The sequence below is a fragment of the Ambystoma mexicanum genome, chromosome 9 (genome assembly GCF_040938575.1).
Source record: "Ambystoma mexicanum isolate Mex_15411 chromosome 9, UKY_AmexF1_1, whole genome shotgun sequence".
In the NCBI taxonomy this organism is placed as follows: domain Eukaryota; kingdom Metazoa; phylum Chordata; class Amphibia; order Caudata; family Ambystomatidae; genus Ambystoma; species Ambystoma mexicanum.
The window spans coordinates 641,523,458-641,548,703 of NC_090931.1; the positions used below are offsets into that span (position 1 = coordinate 641,523,458).

The window sequence follows — 25,246 nt, forward strand, 5'->3', positions numbered from 1 at the left end:
GATGAAGTGGAAGCGCGAGCAGCGTTGCTATGGTCTATGAAACCCACGTGATGCACTGGAGGCGGAGCGTTGGTATGGTCCGTTTCTCAGATGGGACCAAAGCACTATCCTTTACGAAACGCTCACTTCCTGATTTCAGACAACATCCGGTGAGTGCATGCATTCCAACTCTTGTAGTAAATTTTAATGTTATGCATTTCATTTAGCAGCCATTAACTTGGACGTTCTCACGCCTTTGTTGTATTTTTAAGAAGAGCCCTTTTGCAACCCCTGGAAATGCACGTCGAAGCTGTAGTTTGTTGTATTGTACTTATCACATGTTGAAAATAAACATTGTAATACGTGACTTTCTAAACATTTGGTTTTGAAATTACACAGGGCAGCCTGTTGTTATTCCTACCGTGGACACAGCTGCTCGGAAGCTCATCTGCGTCGCATCTAGATAGGATTGTGAATGTTAGCATGGCCCACTTATAGGGAATTATGAAGGTTAGTAAGTGCCACACCTAGAATTGTGAATTGTGAACATTAACCTGCGCAGCATCTAGATAGGATTGTGAATGTTGGCATGTGCCACACTTAGATGGAATTGTGAAGGTTAGCAAGCGCCACACTTGGAACTGTGAACTTCAGGCTGCCCCTCATCGGGACAGGATTATGAATGTTAGCATATGCCACACTCAGATGGAATTCAAATGTTAGCATCTCTAACACTTAGAGTTGTGAGTATTAGCCTGTGTGCCATCTAGATAGGTCTCTGCCCGTGCCGCACCTGGATAGGATTGTGAAGGTTAGCAAGTGCCACAAATAGATGAAATTATGAAGGTTAGAAAGTGCCACACTTAGGCATAGAGAAGATGTCTAAGTGTGGCACTTTCTAACCTTCATAATTCCATCTATTTGTGGCACTTGCTGTCTATGTGGAACAGCGGGACTGTTTAATGAATTTTATGACTGAAAATTATCCAGAGTGTATGAGAATTTGCTTGATGTCATTTGCTTGATGTCGTCTGGTAGGGTGGGTGTTTGTATTGTTGTGTGTGTATGTGTCTGGTCACGTCGTATGTGTATTTTTTTCTTTTTTTTCTCATCAGTTATTTGGAAAGCCATTGTTAGATGTTAGTGATTTGGATTCATTTTTTGCTTCAAATTTGCTACTGCTTTTTATTCTGATTGTTATTTACTTATAAGGATGGTTTTATTCTGCTGAATTGCATATGTTACTTGTGTGTTGTTTATTTGTTTGTTGTTCCCTTTAAAAAAAATGTAAATAAAGAGATGAAAAAAAAGAAAGTGCCACACTTAGACAGAACTGTGAAAGTTAACATGTTCAATGTCAAAATCTTTCTGCATGCCTAACTCGCTGAACCATCTCTTGCATAACAAGTCGCACACACTCCACCACACCGCAACAACACATAAACCGCACCAATAGCACACAAGGACTGACACCGATCCGATACTCTCTTCACTTTACTAGCTCATCCCACCTTCTCGTTTACAGATCTGGCAGAGTGCCTGGGTACCAATTCCGTGGTGACGGTGCGCGGTACAAATACCTATTAACATAACATTTGCGGTACGGTTCAGGCTCTGGAATGCTTATACAGACCCTGCTCTGTGTTCTGTGTGAAGGCGGCACCAACCCAATGGATTAAGGGCCCCCGCTTAGGCACGCCGACCTGCGCGGGCCTACAATGCAGTGTGCAGGAATGATAGACGCAACCAGTGGTAACAGCGCATAAACCCGGACTGGCGCTTGCTGCGCAGTTCCGGTGATTCCTTTATTTCCCGGTCCCGCCCCCAGCACGTGACCTTGGTCTCCCACGATACACGTGACATCACATTCCGGTGTAAGTGACTACATATATAATAATCAGGCCCGTTTCTTGACCCCGGCAAAGCGGGCGCTGCTGGGGCACAATTACCCCAGTCCCTGGAGGGCAAAATTTCCCTGGGTGCGTGGTGTAGGGGTGCCAACTTTACAGAATAGTTTTCTCAGGACACTTTAGGCGTGGTAGCGCATCAGAAGCGGCCTGATAACATTTGTGCCCCCGCGCCCCATGCGCTTTTTTGGTAACTTTAGTTGGTAGATGACATTTAAACACATACCCAGCATGCACACAATCAGTAGGACATTGTATATGCAGGACACTCAGCTTTTAGAGCTCTGTCTAGGCCCTCTGGGACAAAATATATGCAAACATCCAAATTTGCATATGCATTGACAACATAAGTGACTTCACAGAAAGAGCACTGCAAATAACATCACCAGTCTTTGCTACTTTGAGACACCAAGGGAAGTGACATTACAACAATTTGCCATGAGGTAATTGAGTGTCAAATAACTTTGTGGTGTGAAATGAATGAATGGCACTATTATTATATGGGTAGCATCTCTATAGCTATTAAAACCGTGAGGATTTATTTTTTATAACAGCTTATAACATAATGGTATAATAATAGAAGCTATGAACTGATCACTTACAGGGACTTCAGAAAAGACACTGTGAGATTAAATGATTTGACCCAGATCACACACTTTGATTAGGGAGTGAAATAAGACACTGAGATTAAATGGTTTTTAATTAGTATCCATCATTAGAAAGGATATGTGCTTTCATTTGGCTGTACTGGCATTTTGGAGCACCCAGTCTAGCCATTCTTTGCTGTAGCATGACTTTTTTTTACTGGGATTCTATATCCAAGCAAGCATGATGAGTGTTATTATGTGTCTAGACTGGCATTTAGGGCACCCAGTCAAGCCATTTCTTACTTTGGCATGGCTTTTATTAATGGGTATCAAGGGTAAAGCAAACATGATAAGCTTTTATACGCATCTAGACTCGCCTGCATTGTGCAGCCAGTTCGGACATGTTTTCTTGTTATGACAAGACATTTTTAAAGGCAAAGCCAACAGGAGTGTAAGGTAGAGCCGTGATGGGCATGTTTTCTTATAGTATCATTACAGGAATTATGTTATGTTATGTCCAGTTGATTTGTACTGAGTATTTTTTTTATCTCTGATAATTTTGAAATGTTCTTTCTGTGAATTGTTTGCCGATTCTATTCTTGTGGCATAGTCTTTTTTTTTTTTTTTTTTTTTTTTTTTAGCTTTGAGGACTGTTGCTTTGCATAGTTTGAGTTGTCTTTGGTATTTTGTCATCTCTGGTGTATTGTTATCTCCATTTACATTTTTTTTTTGTTGAGCTTTTCAGTTCTTCTGTGAACTATTTTGCTGCTAGTTTTTTTTGGTGTTGCTTTCAATGTTTTAGCTGGTGCTAATTGGTCGAGGGCCTTGGTGATCCAATTGTTGAGTGTGTCTTCTGTTGTATCGAAATTTGTATCAATGGGATCTCTTTCGGTTTTCTCTATTGGCATGTATTAATTTATAATTGTCGGGTATTGCTTAATTCGCAGTGGCTTTATAGTTGTCTGATCAGGTTTCTGTAAGGAAGAGCACGTTTGTGCCTCCTTCGCTTAGGAGGTCATTGATTTCTGTTCAGTGTTTTACCATGGATCTAACTTTGAGGAGGCTGCAGCGTAATTTGCTTGATTTCCCTTTCGTGTTGTAGTTAGTATTATTTGTTCTGACCGGTGTGTTGTTGGTTGGGTTTCCGTTCCAGGTCGGTTTTTCCCAGTTGAGTCTTTTGGGTGGGGTGGTTCTTTGTTGGTCAGTCACTTTGTCGAGTAGACCGATGAGCTTTATGGCAGGGTTGGTTCATTCTTGGTGGTAAATAGGGTAGCTACCCCTCTTTTGTTCCGATCTTGGTGATAAAGGGGGCATATAGTGTGATGGATTCCAATTTGTGCCTTGTCCTGGTTGGGGTATTGTCCATGGTAGAGACTGTGTTGGGTTGGTTTATTAGTTGTCATGTTCCGTTTGGTGTCCCGATTGGGTCTGTATTCGTGATGCTTGTTGGCTGTCGGTTCGTTGTTGCTGTGCTGTTTTTGTTTACCATGTTGTCGTATGTGGACAGGTAGCGAGCATTGTAGTCTGTCTTTACTCTGTTATTTGTATGTCTCCTTGTGCCATCTCTAATGTTTGTCGAGTTTTTTTGGGTTGTGGGATCATGCTGGTCGGTGCCTTCCCGAGTGATTTGGGATTTCTTATTATTTCATTTGTCTTTTCAGGCTTCTTTAGGCATGATTTGGGGCAAGAGCCAGGTCTTGAGTGCTTTTCGGAACACCATATAGTCATGTGTGTGTCGAAGGGGGTCAGAGTGTTCCAAATTGTTGGCGCCAGGGTTGAGAATGGGTAACCCCCCCCCCCGATCCTGGCTGATTTGAAGGGGGGACTACAAGGAGGAGGACAGGACAGTGCTTGATCTCAGGTTGTGGGTTGGAATGTTCTCTGGATATTTGGGGCCAGTTTTGTGCACGGCTCAGTAAGTAATGCGCAAGATTTTGAAAGTGGCTCGTCGCCTAGTCGGGAGCCAGCGTAGTGTGCGGAGGGCATCTATGTAGCTGGGAAGCAGGTGTAAGTGGATCTAGGTCACCTGGCCTAATCCCTGCCCACCTGGTGCCTTCCTGGTTGCCGCTCTTTTTCACCACTTGGCAAGCCCCGCCCACATGGTGCCTTCCTGGTTGCCGCTCTTTTTCACTACTTAGCAAGCCCCGGCCACCTTGTGCCTTCCTGCTTGCCACTCTTTTTCACCACTTAGCAAGCCCCGCCCACCTGGTGCCTTTCTGCTTGCCGCTCTTCCCTAATTAAGGAGCCCTCCAGCCTCTTTTCCTTTGCAGCTGGGGAGCAGCTGTAAGTGGATCTAGGTCACCTGGCCTAAGCACCACCCACCTTCTTAGCCCTGCCTCTTTCATCCTGCTCTTAACTCTTAAATCAAGGGCGTCTCTCACCCGGGCGTCCAAAGCGAAGGGCAGTCAAAGAAATGGGAAATTCCTGTTTGGACCTGTTTGGACCAGGAGGACCCAGGGTCCGACCCCCTGCTAAGATAGCAGGTAAGCATGCACCAACACGTGTTTACACCCTCTGTCCCCACAGGTCATCCCCACCCTCTCTGGTCCCCGTGTTGTTTCCTTGTGCCCCCCCCCTTCCCGCACACAGGAGTCTGTCCTGATGCATTCTGGTTTCACCATCACCGTCTTGTGGCCAATGCTGGATTTTACTTTAATGGGCTTCACTGATTCACGGTGCGTCACCCTTTCTCAACTCTCATGCTGGACTTCCTTTGCATCTTTTACTCATTGTGGCCCTGAATCATGCTGTTCCCATCTTCATCTTGTATCCTGGCTTGCAACATTATGTGTTACTACTGACTTCTGCAATTGTAGTCGCTCTCCCTTCTTGCTTCTCCACTCATTTTGACTGCTTACTCTTTGTTCTCTAGTATGATACAAGGCATAAATTAGTTTTGAAAAATTGATTAGCAGAGTTTGCTAATTCACATTTTTTTGATTAGCAAACAAGCCCATTTGTTTAGCAATTGTGTACTAATATTGTTAATGTCATCAGAAGTTATTAGTACCCAAGACATGAAATGAGCAACAATACAGCAGTTTTGCATACTGCTGAAATAAGACATTAGCTAGAGGAATCAGGCCTTACAAATTCTTTAAAATTCAGCTGGATCTGCAGGTTGGGTAACTTAGCTTCCCCATTTAACCTAAGATAATTGCACTCTACCCATAGCAATGGAGGACAACAAATGTAAAATGTGATTAGTGTACAATGGTGCATAGCACTACAAACCTGCTTTGTTTGGCACACTGTTGCCACCCAGTGCCCACCATGCACAGTAACACTTTTGTTTGACATTTACAGCAAACCAAGTAAATGTTACATAAGTTTCAAACATATCTTGCAAATGCTACTGGCCAGTCATAAAATGTACTTGACTATGCAAGTGTGCAAAAAGACTTTGTGAGCCACAGCTGAGTGTCCATAAAATGTAAAAGGTTAGCTGCATGAATGGACACAAATACATGGATATGATCAAAAGGCTCTGAAAACAGTTTGGCCAGCTGTCTCCTGTACGTTGTAATATATAATACTGTCATCCTAAAGTAAAGCAAGCTCTGGATGCTAACTACAGTGTTTGTTATGGCAATAGATCTGTAGATGTACAAGTTGGATGGAACTATTGATCATTACTTTGCGTAAGCATTTAGTTTGCTTTGTTTATTAATTATGTACGAGGAAAGAAAGACTTAGCAGAGTGGATTGCGTAGCAGGCCGAGAACTGGGCAAACTTGGTGGAATATTGTAGTTTGTGGCCAACTCAATTTCAGGGTACCTGGTATAAAGCAACTGGGTTCTAATATAGAATATCAAGGAGTATGGGTTTGTGCATGGGTTGAGCATCAGTTGCAAGATGTATGCAACCTGCAGGTTACAGAACTAGGTTTGCCCTCAAGATCATGTGATCATGTACATTTTCAAAAGTATTCACACGTCAATATGATGCATCTTCCCCAACAAAATGAAATATAGTTGACAATGAAATTTAGATACACTAACCTAAACTTTACTGTAAAGCATAGAGATGATGCAGTGTTTTACAGTATCAATACTCTAATCACGCATTATGTAACAACCTACATTTTAGGAATGGAATTGCATGACTGTCTTTTAAAAAAAAATATAAAGTTGACACATACTGTCCTTTGCCAGACAGCATATAGAAAGCTTAATAAAAGTAGCATCCCGATTATTTCTGGTTTGCAATTATTTTAAAAAATAAATTCTTGCCTAGCACTCCCAGACATGCCTTTGCACTTAAGAGCAGAGATGACTACTGCTGCACTTTCTCTCCATTAGCACTTGAAGAGAAAAGAGGGGGAAGAGAGCACAGAGGGCAAGTGAAGAATGCAGGGTGAGCTGTGCTTTCATTGAAGAGGACAAATTAAATAGCTATCTTTGCTGTACAAGTGTCCATTTGATTAGCAAACTGACAGAATTGCATAGCAAATTGCTATGCGACACTGCTTATTTCATGCCTTGATGATAACAACCTCGTCTGTCGCTTCCCCTTACTGTTCCCCCTCCCCATCCCTCCAGCACTATCTGAAATGTTGTCAGGCCTAGTACGATAGTGGCGTGTTTTGTTCCTCCCCTCCCTTTCTGCACCCCTCTCCCTCACCTTATGTTTTCTCTGGCTCTACCAGAAATGTTGTCAGGCCTAGTACGGTAGTCGCCTCTCTGTTTCATTTTCCTTCCCACTCTCCCCCTCCCTTCCTTATCTATGTCTTAGCTCTTGCACTATCTGAAATGTCATCAGGCCGAGTACGATAGTTAATTTCACATCATTACTGTTTGTGGCATGTAAGAATGTCGTATTTTCCCTTGTTCCCTCCCTTGCTTGAAGCGCTTTGAAACACATTGTGTATAGGCGCTATATAAATAAATGATCATATCATATATGGTGTGATTCCCTTCGGCCAAAGGCAAGGAGTAGCATTGCAGTGGAGTTCTGGACTCTTCAGTGTTTGTTTAGTCGGTAGGCAGGTGCACTCAGGTAAAGGGAGTTTGCAAGTCGAGACATGACAATGGACAAAATTGCTGTCAGTCTATGGGGATAGGTGAGATAAGGGAAATGCGTCTCAGTAGCTTGAGGTAGAAGTTGCAGGATTTGGATATATTGTTAAAGTGGTGGGGCAGGGTGGGGATAGTCCATTATTCAGCCAAGGTTTTTGACTGAGGAGGAAGTAGAAGGGGGAGGACCGTGGAAGGGTGGCCAGGTTGAGTGGGAGATGGTTACTCATTATCCAGAGATCGATGTCTGTCAGGCATGCTGCCATGTCAGGGCAAAAGGGCGGAGGTCGAAAACGGGAATTCTCGGGATGATTTGTGTGTCATCAGCGTAGTTCTAGCAGGTGAGGTTGTGCGAGTAGAGGAGCGCATGCAAAGGTGTCCTGTAGAGGTTGAAAAGAAAGGGTGATGGGCGCCTTGGGTGATTGCATTGGTCACTGGGAGGAGAATGGGGGAGATAAGTGATGTGGTGTCTGTCCGCGAGGAACAACGTGATCCTGTTAAGTGCAGTGTCTCAGACGCCAAAGGAATGTAGTCTGCCGAGGATAATGGTATGGTGGATGATGTCAAAGGCTGCTGAGAGGTCAAGAAGAACGAGTGCGGCACAGCCTTCTGAGCCTGCAATGACTTTTAAGGTCATCCATGATAGACTAGTGTGGAATCAGTTCAGTGAAGAGGGCGGAAAACTGATTGCGCGTGTAAGATGATTCTCACAGTAGTGTTACTTTTACGTATTTCTTCCCCTGATAGAGTGAGTGCTTAGCTGTAGGAGACCTGAGTATGGGAGGGTAACACATTTTTCTGGATTGCCCACGGCAGTGAGATGGCCACCAGGAGGGAGCTACCAAGAGGGGCTCTTGCAGGGAGCGGGTTTTGCACTGTTAGCCAGAGCAGGTAGAGTATCAAAGACCAATAAAAAAACAGACCTCTTTGTTTTGTTTGAGCGGGCGGCCGGCTTTTGTTTCACATAAAGACAGTGGGTAAAATCAAACCATACATATATTGGGTTTTATCACACCATTAGATCACTGACAAAGTGACTCACGTCACATACCCCTTTTATTAACATTTCTATTGTGCTAAATGGATAACTTTTCCTGTCACCCTTCTCTCTTTTGAATGAACACTGCCACTTTGACAAATACATAACATTACTGGCCACAGATATTCCACATCTAATGATTGTTTTCCTATGTTATTGTTATTGTTATGTTGCATTTATATAGCGCCTTATATACCATTGGTATGGTCTGAAGGCGCTGGTAGGTTGAACGCCCCTGGGAACCGAAGTTCAGATCAGTAGAGAGAGTAGAGAGAATCGAAAAGGTGCATGTGGGCACCGGGTATGTGTGCAGCTCGTGCGGTATCAGTGTAATAGCTGCTTCTTAGCGGTAGGTGTGGTGGTTGAGAGATCAGGAGTATGTGTTCGTTCTGGCAGCATTTATCCAGAGCGGAGGTGGCTGCGTTAGGCCTGAGGAGAACGCCTGGCTGGGAGGTGAGTAACCAGCAGTGTTTACTTAGATTGATGTGGAGTGAGCGGCAGATGTTGGTATGAGAACAGATATACCGAATGGTGTCATAGTATCTCTTTGTTCTAGTTGAGTGGTGATGTAAAGGAGAGAGTAAGTGTGGTGATGTGATATGGTGGGTTGTATGGTCTTTCACACGGTCTCTGTATTCAACCCTAATATAAACATCACTTCTATGCACTCCAGTCTGTTCCATGCACTCCTATCCTTCTGCGCACTCGTCCCCTCTGCGCACACGTCCCCTCTGCACACACATCCCCTCTGCGCACACATCCCTTTTACGCACTCAACAGCAATATGTTGTTTCATATATTCATCTCTACACTCATCTGTTCTATACCTTCAGCCGTTCTATACACTCATCCTCACTGTACACTTATCGACTCGTCCGCTCAGTCCCGTCATCCGCATTATTCACTCATCCGCCCTGTCCACTCATCAGCTCTATCCCGTCATCCACTCCATCCACTCATCCACTCTATCTACTCATCCGTTTTATCCACTCGTCTACTCTATCTACTGGTCCACTCTATACATTTGTTCGCTCTATGCAGTTATCTGCTCAATACTCTCATCCACTCTATACATTCATCCATTCTATCTACTCATCCGCTCTATCCAATCGTCCGCTCTATTCACTCGTTCGCTCTAACCCCTTGTCTGCTCTATATATTAATCAGTCATATACATTCATCGGCTCAATACACTCATCTGTTCTATACACTCATTTGTTCTATACATTCATCCACTCTGTATATTCGCCAGGTATGTACATTCATCTGCTCCAGTGATCTAGATACTCTCTGCATTCGCCAGGTCTGTATATTCATTTGTTCCAGCGATCTACACACTCTCCATGTTTCATATTCATCCGTTATTCATAGTCATGTGCTCAACATACTCCTCCGTTTCACGTACTCATCAGTTCATCAGTTCACATCCATTACCTCCAAAGCCTCCTGCAACCTTCCTTGAATCATACCACTCACCTTACCCCTAACCCAAACAACTCCATCTGCATAAAATCCCACCTGACAACCACACTCCGAACTCCCTCTATAAGACCATCCACTACTACAAGAAACAAAATAGAGCTGATAACACTACCCCGGGGTATCCCATTTTCGATCAAAAACTCTCGGGACAACACATTCACAACACGCACCCGAAACACCCCATTCATCAGAAAATCCTTAATCCAGGAAAACATCTTCCCCTAAACACATTTCTTTCACAACACAAATAGCAACCCATCCCTCCACACCATATCATACACCTTCTCCATGTCAACAAACATCGGGCCCACCATTTCCCGACAGGACAATGCCTCCTTCACATTGGTTGCCAACGCCACAATTGCATCCACCACAGATCTAGATTTACGGAACTCATGCTGAAACACACTCAGTCGCTGCTCCGACTCCAGAAAGTGCACCAGTCGGCCACACACCATTTTTTCCAATCACTTTGCACAAAACAGTTGTCAAAGCAACAGGCCGATAGGACCCACACAAGCCAGCCAGCTTCCCTTTCAGAATCAGCAGAATGACAGCCTCCTTCCACCCACGGTACCGTGACCCCACACAACATTAAACATCCGCAACACATCCAGCAAGCAAACATCCGGCAAATACTGCAGATAAATATAACGTACCCCACCCTCACCTGAATCCCTTCGCCCCCTTAGCACAGCCAGCAACTCACTCAAAGTGAAGGACAGATCCATACTGGATGCCCACAACGTTCAACGCACCGTGATTAACAGCCATGAACTCTGCCATTTTCCGTGGACACCAGAGAATAATTTTCCGTGCTGTGCACATCCGCAAAATACTTTCCAAGTGCCTCCGCTTTACCACCATCATCCACCATATCACACCCTGCATCTGTAATCACCGAAATCCGAGTTCCACCTCTCGCCTGCCCGAACATAAGCCAAAACCTCGCCCACACCTTCGACAAACATGTATGTCTAGAGAGAGAGTACTACAAAAATTCATCCAATAAACCCGTTTATGACATTGAATCACCCTCTGCACTAGTGCTCTAGCTTTTTGATACGCGACAATGTCCACCACTGCTTTAGTCTGCATGGCCTTCCGCTGCTTCCCTTTTCTATCCTGAACAGCCGCTGTACATTCCGACGACCAACACAGGACCTCAGGTTTCCAAAAGAGCTTGCCATAGCCAATTCCGCCACAACACTCAAAGATATCTTGCAGAGCCAAATCCATTGCGTCCACATTGGGTGGCACCCCATCCCGAGCATCACCCAACCCCATCACACCCATCAACCTGCTAAACCCCTCGCCAAACTTCACCCAATCCAACTTACTGAAGTTACACCCCCTCGGGGCAGGACTTGCCGACTTCACCACCCTGACATGTACCTCTATGGATATAGACCCATGATCACTCCCCATCCGTCCTCAGTTTCCAAACACACTTAGAAACCAGAGACGCTGAGACCCAGGTCAAATCCAAACAAGACCCCATACCGGTATGAACATTAGTCCTAGTATGCCTCGGCGAGGTCAATAAAACAAGCCCACACTCATCAGCCAGCACCTCCAGACTAGCACCATTAACATCTGTCACAGCACTATTCCACAACGTATTGTGACAGTTAAAATCCCCACAAAAAATATGTCACGCTGCCCCAAGGCCTGCTGCAAAGCCCCCACACTAAGAGGTCTACACGGATTGTAGAAATTCAAAACCACCAACACTTCAGAACCCATAAACAACCTCACACCAATCGACTCAACTCCCCTCCAAACTCAAGGACAGACCATTGAATACCAATCTTCACCAAAATGCAAACCCCTCCCCCATGACCCTATCTTTCCTAAACAACACAAACCCCGGAAAGTGAAAATTAATACCCTCTCTCAACCACGTCTCCTGAACACACACATCAACATCACCCACCCTCGCCATCTCTTTCTCCTACTCCTGTTAATTCGCCAACACACTCCTCGCATTCCATTGCCACAACCTCAGACACCTGAACCCTCACGGGGGACATCACCACCACTAATCACCTAATGTACATCCTTATCTGTGAAATTTCCAATCCTTAAATACATCTTTGCTGTCTTCACCACCGCCTGTAACCTGTCCGATTTTGACTGACAACCAGCTGTCATTAATAGCTGCGATAATAAAACGCAACAAATCTGCCATTCTGCTAGTAACACCCCCTCCATTCACCACCTCAAGCCTCAAAGACAACCCCCCCCACCGCGGCAGGACTACCTACCACAACCACCCGCTCCTCCCGCACCTTCTGAACTGCTGCATAACTGATGTTTTGACTCACCTTAGTGCTCACAACCTTACAGGCCTCCACCTGTGCAACCCACCCCCTTAAAGCAGCAACATGATCCCCACCACAATTGCAACACTTCGGTGTACAATCCAAAACACACTCCTTAATGTCATGGGGACCACCACACCTCCTCTCCCTCCTACAAGACCATGCTATGTGACCATACTCGTGACACTTATAGCACCTAAGGAGGGCTGGGACATATGGCTTCACCCAAAAATACTGAAACCCCAAAAACATGTGCTCCGGCACATCACTCACCCTAAACCGAAAATCCACAGTCATAGAAATGACACCGCCATCAGGATCTTTCCTACCCAACCTCCACACCTCCAAAACCCCCACCTCCTGCAAGGAACTCACCATATCCCTGTCATGCACACAAAGAGGTACCCCATAAATCACTCACTCACACACCGCACCACCCTGTTCTGACACGGAAACAGGATGTCTCCCAAGACATCCCAAATCCAACACCTTGTTCCTGGTAACCTCACCCACACCCTTAACCAACAAACACCCCTCACTAATTACCTGAACAGACTGCGCAGCACCAATCGCTTTCCGGACCCACTCGGATACCCCAAAAGGGCCAACACCACTAAGATCTTGATCGGACTTCGCCGACTTTATGACCACCTGCCAACCTGACTCTGCCTCCATGGATTCAACCACAGCCTCACCATATATGCCAACATTCAGACACACCTGGGAGGGAGATTTCCACAGGGAAATCGAGGAGACGAACATTTCCCCATAGGAATACATTGGGGCTTCAGCTATTTCGCCAACAAAAAAATCCGAACTCTCCCGCCTAAATCAGGAGGTTGGCATGTATGCCTCACCCCACCCACATATTGCTGGCCACCACCAGAACCCCCACTGCCCTCCACCCTACTCCAAAGCAGTGCCCCACTGTCATCCCCAAGAGACCCCAACTTCCTCCTCCCAACATCAACACTCTTCCCAGCCTCAACACCAACACCTGCCAAACCCTCCACCAGAGACTGGTGACCACCACCTGTACCCAACTTCCCTTTCCCACCATCACTCTTGCCATTCTTCTTCCCACCTTTCCCCCCTGCATTCCTAAAGGGACCCCTTGCCAGATGCACCACCACCAACCCCTGTAGACCCATGGGTCCCCTTACCGCCCAATGTTTCACTCTTCTCAGGCGCAGGACGTAGGCCATCTTGCACCCCCACCAGCAGACTCCAGGGTAATCCCCCTGCCCACTTATAACGGTGGGCAGGGACACCCACCACACACTTGCCAAACACTCCGTCAGTTTCGCCCTCCCCAACACCAAACACACAGCCCCCTCTAGCAACAAAGCACGCCGTCTTTGCAATAAACATGCGCCTCACCCTTCTTCCTCGAAGTGCTCCCTCCTCCACCCGTCCCCAATGGTCCTCCCTCCTCTGCAGAATCGGGCCTCCTCGCATCCGGTGTTCCCAGAGCCAGTGGAATCGGGTTCCTTGCGGAGTGACCGGAGATCGTCCCAAATCCGGAATTATGTGCTAAATAAATAATTCTTCCTGTCAGTAGCCTCTCTTGTGCCAGGACACTTTTACCTTTGATAAGTACACAATATCACTGATCACAGGGGTCCCCTGGGAGCAAGCGTTTTCTCAGCTACTAAATAAATAACTCTTCCTGTCAACAGTCTCTCTTGTGACAGAACGCGTTTACCTTTGATGAATGCATAATATTACTGATCACAGGTGTCCCCTGGGAGCAAACGTTTTCTCGTGTGCTAAATAAATAATGTTTCCTGTCAACAGTCTCTCTTGTGACAGAACACGTTTTCCTTTGATAAATTCATAACATTACCGATCCCAGGTATTCCCTGGGTAATGAACGTTTTCTCCTGTGCCAAGCAACCAACTTAGTCTGTCGCTGATCTCTCTTGTGACAGAGCACTGCCACCCTTGGTAAATATTTAACACTTCTGGTCACAGGCATCCCTTGAGAAAATAACTGCTTCTCCGTGAGCCAAACAACCACATTAGTCCGTCACTAATCTCTCATATGTCGGAACAATGGCAGCCAAGCAGACGTAGTATGCCGCCCGACCGAATGGGTCGAGGCGAGATTCTGGAAACATTGAAAGAGGAGGAAAACAAAACTCTACCTCTGTGTCACCATGCAGGGAACAACACTAAGAGTACCCAAGTACTTTTGGCCAAACAAACGAAACAGCCGGGCTGCGGGTAAAACTACGCTGTCTCATGGGTTCTAAGTGATTTGCCCGCGGCTGAAAATACAGCGGCCAAAACATTTGCATGAGAAAGGTGCAAACTACCAAAAGTTCACACCTTTCTCATGCGAACACACACATACATACTCACACCCACACACACAACACACCCATAACACCCCCTAACCCACACCCTCAGCACACCCCCACCCACACCCCCAACATAAACAAACCCCACTCACCTTCATCTTCACGCTGGGTTCCTGCAGCACCAGGTCCCTTTCACTTCCGTGATCGGGAACCGGTGCCACAGGGTCCTTTTCTTTTTTTTTTTCTTAACGGAAGGCTGCAGGGGTGTCCCCCCGCAACCCCTACTCACTATACCATGAAGTATAGTGAGCAGGGCAATGCGGGGGACACCCCCGCAACCCACATTTTTTGTTTACAATGCTAGCACCAAAGGTTCAAACTTTTGGCGTTTGAACCTTTGGTGGTAGCTTTTTTAGAACTTTTGGTCATTGCGACCATTTTTTGTCAGTAAAATCGTCCTATACCGTCCCATGCAGGGCCGGGTATCCTCGTTGCCCTTCGGTTCTCTCCAACCTGCACAGCCCCGGCTGCCGTGTCACCCTGTCCTTATTCTGGCTTTCTCTCTCTCTCTCTCTCTCTCAGTCCCGGGTGGGGAAGAAGGAGAGCAGCCAATTCACCTATAGGCGTACGGCCTATGGTGATTGGGGAGGGAGCCTCTGACTCGACAGAGTGCCTCAGTGCCCTCCGGAGCAGTCTGGGCTTCCGTCTGGTTTCTTCTCTCTCTCGGCTCTCCCGCTGCAATCCTCTGTCAGGCTGGTATGCCCAAACGGCGCTACCATCTTAGCTCACCAGCAGGGGAGCTCCCTCAGTACCTGAGGTGAAATCCCCTCATATGTGGCCCCGTTCCCCCTGTTGGTGGAGCCCACGTTAACAGGGTCTTGTAATTTACACGCCCAAAACCACACCTGTGGGGAGAGTGATGGATATAAAGAAAGGACTATGAAACCTCACAGTCAGCCCATGAAGATGGCAGTGAGCCCTTTTTATGCTGAAACCTAAAAGAAACTGGGGTTACCCACGGGATCCAGGATGTGATTGGTTTCTGCAAAGGAGTTGAGTAGGGAGAATGCAGTGCAGTCGATGAGCTTCGCAAATAATCTGGTGCTGGGTCTATAGTTAGTTGGTTCGAGTGGGTAAAGGGATGGTTTCATTAGAAGGGGTTTGACGCGTGAGACTTTGAAGACTTCTGGAAAAATGTTGGAGGTGAGAGAGTTAATGAGGTTGGACCTGGCCAGTTCCCCTGCACATGTTGAGATAAGATTTCTTTGAGGCGGGACAGGGGTTGAGGGGGAGCAGGATGGTTCTCTGTCAGACAGCAGTTTAATAAACGCCAGACTCAAGATGGTGCAGAAAAAACACAGCGATGAGGTCTCAGAGGGCACATGGGTAGGTTCTTGGACATTGGGCGTTGGATGGGCAGTGAGGTTGGTTTGTCTGGCATTGATGGTGGCTGACCTGTCTAAGGCTGGTTTGTGGAAGTGTTCAGAGAGGGAATTGCAGAGATATTGGGAGGAGGGGTTGGGGGTGACGGTGTATAGTGGGTTCAGGAATTCAGAAATTATCTGTGGAGCTCTTTGCTGCTCTTGTGACGGTTAGTTTTTGTTATTGTAATATGATTTTTTGACCTTGCAGATCTCGTATTTGTAGTTGCGGGATGGTGGGCATATGCTGATTGGTTTGGGTGGGTCGCCGTTTACCTTCTAGGGAGTGGTTCCAGGTTTTGAACGCCTTGAGGTGGGGGGTGAACCACTTGCGGGTTGGGCCTTGGCGTGCTGGATTCGAGATGGTGGGGCTGAGAGGAAGAAATGCGTTGTGGAGCCAGGAGTCGAAAAGGTCAATGGGTTGAGGTCTTTCAGGGGCTGGGAGTGAGGGGAGGGTGAGGAGCGGGTCTTCTGCCAGGTCTGGCTTACTTTGACCTTATTTCAGCTTGAACTGTGAGGGAGGGATGGAGGAGGCCTTGTTGGGGGGTGGGTGTACTAAGAAACAAAGGAAGGGATGGCGAAGTGGTCTGTCCAGATGAGGGGTCTAGAGGTGGATATGGTGTTAAGGTGGGTTGATCTAACGATGGCACCAAGGGTGTGGTTGGCAATGTGGGTGTGTCCCGTTATCTGCTTGGTAAGGTTGAGTGCCTCCAGACTATCGACCAGGGGTTGAGTCATGGGGTTGTAAGGTAGGTGTCAAACCAGATGTTGAAATCCCCAGTAGGATGAGTGCCGGGTGGGTAACCATAGCTGCTGCTAGAGAGTTACAAAGGGTGTTGACAAAGTGTCTGTCGTATCCGGAGGGAGGGGGGCTTGTAAATGAGTAGGAATCTGTGGGAGAGTGATGGCGGGAAGGAGAGTTTGACTAGTAGGGATTTGCAGTTGGCTGTCCAAGGCTGTGTTTCTAATAGTGACGGTTGTGTGGTTTGTGTAGGAAGGCTATTCCGCCGCCTCTGGAAGGTCTGTTGTGGGTGATGAGGGAGTAGTCAGGTGGGAATGCTTCGTGTGTGATTGGTTTCAAGTCATCCAAGCACCATGTTTCAGTGATAAATATGAGATCGGGCGTTTTCAGAGGTGAGATCAAAGATGCTGTTCCTGTTCATGGCCACTGTGAGAAACCTGAAGGTGTCTCACTGTCTGAACCCTGTGGATCTCTTTCTCAGGTGGCCAGGGCATGGCCATCGCCCTTGGATCCAGACCATAGGGGTGGACAAGTGTGGGAGGATCACCTGGGAGAGGGGCCCTTGGGGGAATGGGGGTGAGACATCTGATGGCGAGACACAGTATTTCCCCCTCCTTTTTGCAATTCCACCACCTTTATAGTTTATTCTAACTCCTGTCCCGGCGCTCCCTTCTCCTAATTCCACCAAGTACTAACTCAGAAAGGAGGCGTGGGAGAACCAGAAGAAAGAAATTGTAATTTTTTTATTTATTTATTTTATTTGTTACACGCCCAGACCCTCAGGTAGCACGGCGTGGTTACAAGACAGCTTAGAGATTGGTCATACATTGTTACAGAGTATAAATTACAACACAGGTAGCAAGCTAATACAACAAGATAGGCAATATTTACAGTTTACAGATTTCACTGGCATGTTACACATTGACGGCGGAATGTCCCTTTGTGGTAATATTGGTTGAATAACCAGGTTTTTAGCAGCTTCTTGTAGCGAGGGAAGGAAGCTTCTTTTTGATGTTAATGGGGAGGGTGTTCCAGTGTTTAGGGGCTAGAACAGGAACGCTGCTGCCCCCCGCTCTAGTGGTTTTGTAGCGAGGGGGTGCCAATAGGAAGTTGTCATTGGATCTTAGTGATCTGATGTATTCTTTTGGGTAAAGAGTATTGTTAAGGTAATTTGGGCCTTTTTTGTTCAGACATGTATGTGCAATGCAAAGGGTTTTAAAGATAATTCTTGCTTTGATGGGAAGCCAGTGCGCGTCCTTCCTAGTTTTGGAGATGTGGTCCGATTTTTATTTTTTATTTTTTATTTTTATTTTTTTTAATTTGTTTTTAAAAAAAAATATTATTCCTTAGGATGCTCTTAGGACTTTGTTTTGCAGAAGTTGCAGTTTGGAGAGGTTGGTATTGAATGTGCCTAGTAGTAATACGTTGCAGTAATCCAGTTTCGATAGTACTAAGGCCCTGGCCAAGGTAAGGCAGTTTGCTGGTGTCAGAAATTGTCAGCAGAGAGCAATACGTTTGGAAGTGTAGGCCATGAAGGAGGCTAGCGCGTTGATATGTTTAGTCATAGTAAGACTGGCATCGAGGTAGACCCCTAATGTTTTCACTTGCTTCAGCACTGGAATACAGGTGCCATCGATATTAATAGCTAATTACCATTCCATTATTACAACTGCAGGACTGTTAGGGAGAATTCTTTTCTGCGGCTAATTTCCTTTACCTAAAGAGTCCCCCAGCAGCTTTGCTGGATTTGAAGGGTTTATTTTTTTCTCCCGCTAAGAGTGCGACCCTTTTTTCGCACTCATAGACAGATTGCTAGTGTGTGTTTTAGGCTATCTTGTGTGCTTATGGTCTATGGGGCTTTCTCACCCTCATAGGAATCATCTTTTTAACATATGTGGTACACAGCACCCTCCGTGCAGTACCACACGGGTGTCGTAGCGATCACCAAACATAGACTACTGTCTCCCAGGGCATGTAAAGTCCCTATTGACTTTACTAGTCATATCTTATGAACAAAACCAGTACAAACCATCTTACTATGGAAGTACTGAAAAGGGTTAATAGTTTTTCCCTAGTGTTAATTTTCGAGAGGGTACCGTCCAGTCCCTCTCTCCAAAGTTTCTGGCTGGTGGCAGTGGTTACTACCGAAAATATTCGACCGCAAATATTTCCCTATGGGATTTTCCCATTGTTCAAGGCTACCACTTTTACTGACAGCCTCTAACATACCGCCAGTTTATTTTAATATTAACTTTAATCAGGTGTTTTTTTTTTTTTTTGCCAGAACTTTAATAGTATTTCTTTCTCGTGTCTTTCTCTGAAATCCTAACCCGGGTTGGGGATCCTTTGTTCGTCCTTCCGCACAGAAGCCCTCCTTTCCGTGCCACTGAGTCTGGGGTAGACCGGATGTTTGGGAGGGGGGAATAGGCACCCTGGACAGGGTTGCCTACGCAACCCAAGTTGCACTCTGCCCTGATAGGCTGGGGGGTTCTCCCACCAGGAGAGCCACCCCACTGTGTTGAATGGGGGTCTTGCTGCATAAAAGCAGGGTCCTGAGGACATGAGGACAAGACGTGACCACTGGAACTAGAAACCCGAAGAGGAGAAAAGCTAAAGACCTCTGCAACGACTGAACCACCGGTGAAGCCCTGCTGCAGATCCTCACCACTTTTCTCCAACGACTCGAGAAGATTTTCGCTTGCAAGAGTCTTCTTCCCTTGAGCTGGTAGGGTCATCCAGTTCACCAATCGCCTTCCACGACCTGCCTTGGTCGAATCGCCAGTGCCCTGCACTCGGAGACCGGATAGCCAGGCACCCGTCCACCACCACCGCGATTTAAAGGAGCGTACCTTTTATTCGTTTTGGCAGCACCACGGCTGGCTTCATCCCTGGGCAGTGCAGTAACTCGAACTTTCCTCCACGACGAGAGCCTCTCTTCCTCTGCTGGATCCCCCAACTGCAGGAACTGCCACGAACTACCGCCACTGCAGGAGTCTCTTCCACTTTAAAGGTACATTGTTCCGCCAGGCCTCCCATTTCGTTGGGTGTCGCTAAAGGTGTTTTAAATCCTTTACTTACCTACTGGGTTGGCCGCCCCTATCGTCTAACATTGTCTTTTACCTTCTGCAACTGCCTTTTCAAATCGTTAAACAAAAACTTGACTGACGCTACTAGAACAGTTGGATCCTGGACACATTTCCCTATACCATTGACTCTGGCTAAATCTGTTACAACTGCCTTCTCTAGATTGCTTCTCACCTAGAAATGTATTGGTGCACCTAACTCTTATAACCACCTTTTTCTTCCCCTTCTTTTAATATTGTGAAGTGCCATTTTGCTTGGTTTCCACTTACGAATTGCTTATGCTAAAGTGCTGCCTTGCCTAACCTGTTCACAATCTGTTTGGGAAGTGTTGCGGGTGTGTTATAGAGTCTAAATCTAAATAACTTTTACTTTCCCTTCCTTTTGAGAAATTATTAAGAGTGCCATTTCTGCTTGGTCTACACTGTGACGTTTTACTCAGTTTTCACTCTGGCTCAAACTTGTCTACAATTTAAATAGGGAGTTGTGTATACTTTTCTTGACTGTTTTAACTTGCTTTAATAATAGTGATTTGTGTGTGAACATCAGAGTGTGTAAAATAAATATATATATATTCTTTTTGATACAAAGCTTTGGTCAGTGTTTCTTTGTCCCATAGTACTGAAGCCCTAATGTGTAAACCCTGAATACTGCTCATCTACCTCTTGAGATAAATCTGACTGCTCAGCCACAGCTACCAACTAAATCTGTGTGGTACAGACTGATACCAAAGGGGATTTATAGCATATACCTGTGGTCCTAATCTTCTCTAGTGCTCCCTAAGGGAACTGCACAGGATAGTGCCTAACACTAACTCCTGTCGCGGTGCCCCCTTCCACTAACTCCACCAAGTACTAACTCAGAAAGGAGGCGTGGGAGAACCAGAAGAAAGAAATTGTAATTACCATTCCATTATTACAACTGCAGGGCTATCCCCCTTTCTCAGATATGCCCCTACCCGACATTCATTCAGTTGAAATAGAATATTGTCAAACCAGTTCCATTATGCCCTCATACCTTTCTGTAAAACCACACCAACACATTGATTTACGGTCTCACACACTCGCCCTGTTTATTTGGACCAAGCCTTACACAGTTTTTCCCTAATTAATAAAAAAAAAAACACAACTCCCACAATCCCTCCCCACTGGCTTTCTCTACAAACATTGAGACGAGGAAGAAGGGAGATGAAAGAATGAAGATCTCTCAACACCATTGAAGAAAGACTATGCCATACTCAGACTGGACTGTCCCGCTAATGAGGCCAGGCAAGGTCAGGCCTCCTTTTCCAACTACTCACACCTGACTTTACATGGAACTCTCAGGAAGTATAAAAGGCAGAGCAGGAGAGCACACTTTGAGTAAGCTGGGGGATGCTGTCTAGATGGCAGACGATGATCTGTTGAGCTGCAGAGACCCTGCGAGGCCTGGAGGAGGAGGGATCCACCACACTGGACCTTTGAATGCAGGAGAGGCTGCAGTGAGGGGAGAGACCTGGACCTCCAGGAGCAGCTGGGATCTCCTGGCGTTGCCACACCTGCGCTCCTTTCCTGGGTGCAGCAGGCAAGCCCAGGTCCCTGAGGGGCAGGTGATGAGGCCCTGACCTCGGAACACATCCCCATTAAGACTCCTGCAGCTCCCAAAGCCATGCACTGCCATTTTGGGGGGCTTTGAAGTAGGAGCAAAATACACTGCAATGCATTCTGTGATGAATTCCAAAACTGTTTTTTGTGGGAAACTGAAGCAGAGTCTCCCTCTGCTGGTGCGGACCCTTAACGCAAGGTGAGAAGGTCTGAGGCCAGAGATGGGGGACCTGGGGGTCCGGGTCCGACAGAGGGAGACCCTGAGAGCAAGATGGTCTGAGCCTGGAAGTGGAGGACCTGAACTTTAAGAAAACCCAGTGAAGGACCAGCATCAGAGTGGTTCGGCGCCACCTGGGTGCTTATTCAAAGGACTCTGGCTGGTTCCCTTTGTTAAAACTACAAATACCAAGATGTCCCAGGAGAGGCCAGTGAAAGAGGTCAAAGTGGTCATAAAAGGGTCGAGCAAAACCCCTTGGACAATCGAAAGTCTTTGACACGCTGAGGAAACAATGTGAATTGTGTTACTGGTAGCACATGTGAATCTGACTGAGGGATGCCTACACATTAGAGTGGCCAGTTAGAACCCTCGGAACATTGTGTTAATAGAACTGCATGAAGCCTGGCAGGGGGCTTTAATGAAAGCTGGCTGGGGGCTGAGACCAGACATGGGTAACAAGTGAACCTAGGGCGGGTCGAGAGTGGTTTTCTTATCAACTCTGGCAAGTGTGAACCCGACGGAGGGATGCCGAAAGAAAGCTAGATGAAGGGCACCCCGCTTTCTGATGAGATGGTAAAATCGAGAACTATTTAGAATGGCTATGTGAACCCGACGGAGGGATGCCAGGAGTAAGACTAAGGGAAGTGTGTCGCGAATTGTGGCAAAGTGAACTGTGTATCTGGCCGTAGTGAACCCGACTGAGGGAGGCTAACAAAGGATTGGAGCCCGGTTGAGGGGGATCCATAGTTGAAGAGTCATTACCCAAAGTAAAAGATTATGAAAAGGAACTTTTGTTTTATTATTTTTGACACATGAGAACATCTGAGGCAAGAGACTGTGAATGAAAAAGACTTGGCCAAAGAAGGTCCTGATATCGCTGAAAAGAATTGTAACCTCATGTTGGAGAAGCCCAGATGTGTGTTGTGCTCACGAGTCGCGCCTTGTCCCGTGCTAAAAACGTGGGGAATGGAGACCTCAGCTATACCATCCTAACTTATAATTTTGGTGAACACTTCTTTCTTTTCTGGTGAACATTATCCCATGCTATTCGGTAACTTAGCGGTAAGGATTGCCCTATTATATTTTCTTTTTAGTATAGGCCCCTTTTTATTTGACAAGACGCAACTAGGACTGCCTTATTATTTGATGGTCTTAGCTTGCTCCTATCTTAGATTTAGATTATGTGTTTTTCTCACCCATTTATAAACACCATTGAACTGTGATCATGTGTCTGTCTTCACTGTTGCCACCGTGAGTTCCTTACACCACCGAGCTGGCATTGATTAGAAGGCAGGAGAGTTTGTGGGGATGGGGTTGGTGTTTCTCTGGGTGTCACTGTTGGGTGGGTTTGGTGTGCTTGATGGTGGGAGGGTGTTCGTGGTTGGGGGGATTTCTGGGGGTAGGGATCTCTGGGGGTGTGGGTGGTGGGGTGGTTTGTGGTTGGGAAGAGGGCATGGGCAGTCACAGGTCTTTGAGTGATGATTGGTGTGGTTCGGGCGGTTGATGTTAGGTTAATGGTGATTGTTCCGGAAGGAGGTGTGATGAATCGCACGTTGTGTGGTTTGGTGCTGGGGCGTGCTTTGTGGGTGGCCCAGAGTTGAGTCGTTGGGGTGGTCGATTGTGGGGATCAGTGTATGGTGGGGGCAGAGGAAGGTGTCTTGGCCATGTTTAGAAAGAGATTTGACAAGCATAGGTATGTGAGGGAGTGTGGTAGAGGGGACAGGATAGACGAGGTTGGTGGAGTGATGTAGGGCTGGAGAAGCAATGTAGAGCTGAGGGGGGTGCAGCCCCTGCCCTGTGATTTATGCTTGGGTGCCTGTGGGGTGTGCGATAGAGTGGGAGGGTCAGCAGGGAAGGAGGTTGAAGCAATGGTTTGGGAAAGGATGTCATATGCAATGCTGATGGGATGTGAAAGGTGTAGACTGGGGAGGTCTGAGAGGGGTCGACAAAGGGTGCAGGCGAGGCTTGGGAGGGAGTTGATGGGTTCGGTGGGGGAGGAGCCATGTTATTTGAGGGAGATATGAGAGAGGGAAGGGGGTGAAGCCTCAACTGGTCCTGCTGGCTGGGCTGGCGGTAGGGTGGGGTGGCTGTAGGGTGAGGTGGAACGAGGCATTGACTATCAAAGTGCCACCGTGTCCTCTTGATGGGGCGGGTTGGGGAAGGGTATGGGATGAGGAAGGAGAATGGGAAGAGTTGGAGTAAAAGCAGGAAGGAGATGTGGTAGGCGAGTTCCTGAATGTAGGTGCGAGGGTTAGGTGGGTGGGTTAGAAAGGGGAGTCTTTCCACGTGCCAGAGGGCTCCCCTGGTATGAGAATTGGAAGATATGGGGTGTGCGGGCATGGCGGGCGTCTGTCTCTGGGCAGGGAAAGATGGGAGGTTGGAGAGATAGTGTCAGCAGGTGTCTGCAGGGGAAGCCGGTGAAGCCGGTGAAGCCAGCGACCAGCAGCAACCACCAAAGTAAGTGTGGCATAGGTGGGGAGTAGAGCAATTACTCTACTCCGGAAAACCCTGCCACTCAACATTACCTTACCTCAGAACTGTGAATGTTAGCAATGCCACCAGGTTAGAATTTTGATCATTAACCTGCACCTGACCCAATCAGGATTGTGATTGTTAGCAATCCTGCACTTAGTATTGTGATCATTAGCATTCGCCAGACCCAGATGGAATTGTAAACATTAGCCTGCGCCAGACATGACAGTATGGCTAGTTTCGAAAATGATCGCTTAACCCACCGATGCAAACATGGGCAGTTTCCAGAATGATCGCTTAACCCATGTTTGCATCGATGGGTTAAACGATCATTCTGGAAACTGGCCATGTTTGCATCGATGAGTTTAGCGATCTTTTTGGAAACTGGACATGATTTGGAACCTAAAAGACTCCTAAATGTATGCTCAACATGAGCATAATGTAAACTAGCATTGAAATGCTAAGTAGGTTTTCTATAACTATGCCATGGGTGTAAGAGTGCAGAAGTAAGGTTCGGACACAATGGTGGCATGTTTTTGGGTATACACCTTTATTAACTAAGAATAGGTTGGCAAAATGCCTCTCTCTCCCTAAAGCTAAGAGGGTTTTCCTTGCCTCAAAGAAAACTGGTGAAATTGTCAGGCAGTCGGAAACCTAAAAGTCTGTCACTGTCCTGTGTCCAAACCTACCCCTGTCCCTAACACTAATGACCTAAAGCAACTGTGTAAGGATGACAGCTTCTCAAAGTAAAAAGTGTTCTTTGTGTCTTCAACCAACAGAAAAGATTCTGGTCACTCTGGTAATAGTGATGCAAAATAATGTTCCAAAAAACAAGGTTCCAATGCTAGGGTTGTGCTCCTTTCCCTTAGACTTACTCTTAATTAATGCACATTCCTTTATTGCTTCAAAGGCCCTTTTCTCTTAGATATAATGCCACTGGCAATTCACATGGTACTGTGTCTTGTATTTGTATGTGGGTGCGAATCCCAGACTGGCAGTTGGTTGGTTCACTCCCCTGTCAAGCCAGTATTCTCTCATGAACTGTCTTTCCTTCACTCACAGGGTCCCAGACCCGCTTAACTTTAAACGTTGG

General features: G+C 46.6%; 1 protein-coding gene across 2 annotated transcripts in view; it reads left to right on the forward strand.

Moving 5' to 3' along the window:
- The first annotated feature begins 26 nt into the window (after positions 1–26).
- SMG6 (SMG6 nonsense mediated mRNA decay factor) overlaps positions 27–25,246 on the forward strand; it is a 1,575,243-nt gene continuing 1,550,023 nt past the window's right edge. For both annotated transcript variants that reach the window (XM_069615353.1, XM_069615354.1), the window contains exon 1: positions 27–149. The gene's annotated coding sequence lies outside the window, so the exon portion shown is untranslated. The remainder of the gene's footprint in view (positions 150–25,246) is intronic.